Raw genomic sequence first — 3344 nt, forward strand, 5'->3', positions numbered from 1 at the left:
TATTCCACAATGGCGACGACGTGGACGCTTATCTCTTGCATGATGACTCGACTTCGTGAGCTGAACTTCTTCGAAATATGCTTGGAAGACTTCCTACTTCCTTGAAAAATGTAGAAGAGCTGACGAACATATTTTTGAAGCGGCGATGCTTTCGAAGAATCTCCCTCCTCGCCGATAGTGATCTTCGAACAAGAACCGGCGTTGAAGAGAAGGTCACATGCTCTACACCAAACTTCCGACTGTGGATAGGTTCGCATGGCAATGAATATGTGCTCCGATGCATCTCCTCCCGGCAGAGCATAACAGCAATCCACGGCTTGCAGTATTGCCCCCATGCTTAACGACAATACAGTTCTACGGAGCCCTGGGCGAATCTTGGGGCCTTTTTTGACCTTATCGGCATAAAGAACCTTGAACTTAGTTTTCAACAATACTTTTTCAGATTCTTCGCGCATCGGAATTTTCTCCCTGTCTTTCCCGCATGCGTTCCAAAGGCAACTATCAATCCAATGGTTGCATAGCTGAAGAAGGTCCGCGGGAGACTTTGATTCTATAACGGAGTCGAGCTCGATGCGATAGTAGTTCTCATCGAGCTCGTCTGTTATGGAATCTAACGAGCATTTCCGTGTGCGCTTCCCAGCAGTCGGACTCCGCTGTGGCGTTGAGACACCCTTGCGTATGAGGAAGGAGTCGTATTTCAACGCCACTTCGTGCTGAAGGTTGTGTAGCATGTCCAGCAGCAGTTCTCTCCTCTCCTCCTTGTTTGATTGCAAGGGAATGTTGTGCAGATGTTGCCTGAAGTATAGTGCGACAAATGGTCCACAAGTCACATGGCCGGACGGCTGATCCTTCTTTTTTGTGATGCGAGATATCGAAATGTGCGCTTCGATATTCGACTCGGAAGAATTGAGTCCAATTGAAAGAATACAATCTTGAACCAGCCTTGACACAGCTTTCTTCACAACGCCTATTTTATGTGTTGTGTAGAGAGCGAGGCTGTCATAATGACAAGCTTTGATAGCTTTCAGAGGCGAGCATTCACAGGCCTCCCTCTCGACGCATGACAAAAATTGAGAAAGACCCTCGATGACGACCAGGGAGAAGTGCTCTCGAAAGTGAAGTGGCACGTAGACAACGACATCCTTTTTGAGAACTGCTTCTGCCGTCTTCCGACTCATAGAGTAGCCTAGGGGCATGGAAGGTCCACCTTGGCCGCACATGTATGCACTTGAGCGATGGATGATATCGAATAAATAATGCTTGGCCAGATCGTACTTGCTGAGCCCCACCGAAGACATGAACCACAAAAGAGCATCCGAAGAGATGAAAGCATGGGGTTGCTTCAATATCTCTTCGCAGTCAGTTTTTGTTAGAAACTGACTGTGTCCATTGAGAGTTTTGAACGAGAGGACAGAACTGCTACTCGAATTATCTCTTTGGGGGGGCCTCGAATCGCCGCTGACGGGAGTGATGGACTTGTCGTTCCCGTCTATCACCTCAACCGAAGAGCCCGAAGAAATCAAGTCTATCTCTTCTTCGGAGGTTTTTATGGCGGTATTCTTCGTATTTGTCTTCTTTCCTTGGGTCTTCTTTCCTTGGGTCTTCTGTCTTTGGGTCTTCTTTCCTTGAGTCTTCTTTCCTTGAGTCTTCTTTTTTATCACACCCATGTAGTCCTTGCTCGACTTGTCAATATTGATTCGAATTGACTTCAAAGGAGGTAGCGGGATTTCGACTGCTTCTTCACTTGATGTGTTCCCATCGGTTTCCGTTCCTTCTCCGATTTCTTCTGCAAAGTCCAATCTCCTGCGCATTTTTGTGTGTTGAGGTGGCCTCACCGCGGACATCATCACAATGCTCTTATTCGGGTGAGGAGATTTGGATATTGGTGGCTTAGGTGACCTCGGCGACCTACGGATCCTTTTCTTCCCCTCCGCATCGGCTGTCGGAGGAGAAGAGCTGCGCTTCTTCAATTTTCGGGGGGACATGTCGGAAATTGCGAACAGCGGCCGCAGTGTGCGACAATCCTAGCTGAAGATCGAAGATGCCAATTAGGCTATGGAAGAAATTTGACGGAGAGGGAGAGAACCGAGAAAGTGTGGATGTATTAGGAAACAAGGTAGAGGACGCTTGATCGCAGAGATGTAAAGGAATCCCAAGTCGAAACAATGGAATTGCCAAAGGTCGCAAGCTCGAAGGATTTCTAAAATTGAGTTCAAACTGAGACGGTATCAGCACCAGAATCCAATATCCAAGCTGCTCTCCACTCGGGACGTCGCTCTGCAATAGGTCTTACGCGCTACAGAAAGGTCGTGAAGGGTGCAAAATTCCGGTAAATTCGGAATTATATTCAGGCTCTGGCGCGAAGATCTGCACAGAACGCTCATTTTCCGATCCAACCCTTGAAAAAAGTGAGTGAAAATCATTCGAAACTCATTTTGAGTTTCGGGTCCCTTTTTTCAGGGGTTCGAAACTCATTATGAGTTTCGAGCCCCTTTTTTTGGTACTCAAAACTCATTATGAGTTTCGAGTCCCTTTTTTTGGTACTCGAAACTCAAAATGAGTTTCGAGCCCCTTTTTTTGGTACTCGAAACTCAAAATGGCGATACTGTACATGCGCACAGTACAGTACCTGCCCCTCCCCTGAAGCGCCCCATGCACATACTTCGAGACAATTCTCATTTTGAGTTTCGAGTCCCTTTTTTCAGGGGGTCCAAACACATTATGAGTTTCGAACCCCTTTTTTTGGTACTCGAAACTCAAAATGAGTTTCGAACCCCGTTTTTGGTACTCGAAACTCAAAATGAAGATACTGTATGCGTCAACAATTGCAGGCTATTCAGACATAGATAGTTGACAACGACGGCGTAGCAGATAGAAAGAAGAAGATGGTACGAGTGAGTCAGCATTAGTTTCTGGGGTCCTTTATCACTTTTTTCTCTGCTTAATTCTAGTTATGCTTTATTAAATAGATGCTTCTTCACTTGAATGCCTGCACTGCTCTTCCGCTATGTCCTGCTAACCCCATCGCTGCAGGCGCTGCATTCCCAAGTATTCGGATTATCTGTCACCCTCGCAATCGCATGCGTGCGCGTTCGTTTATGTAACCCTCCGTTTGCTCCTAATTGGGCGCCCAGCTAAGGGAAACGTTTTTCACACCATGACGAAAGTGTTCGGGCGAACAGTCGAGATTTGCTGGTCATGGTTCGCGAACCATGACCACCAAATCTCGACTGTTATTTTTTGTTAAAATTACAGATGTTTATAATTAGCTGGTCATGGTTTGCGAACCATCACCAGCAAAATCTCGACTGTTAATATTTTGTTAAAATTACTGACATTTGTAA

This window comes from Chondrus crispus, genomic scaffold, assembly GCF_000350225.1.
Source record: "Chondrus crispus Stackhouse genomic scaffold, scaffold_124, whole genome shotgun sequence".
NCBI classification, from domain to species: Eukaryota; Rhodophyta; class Florideophyceae; order Gigartinales; family Gigartinaceae; genus Chondrus; species Chondrus crispus.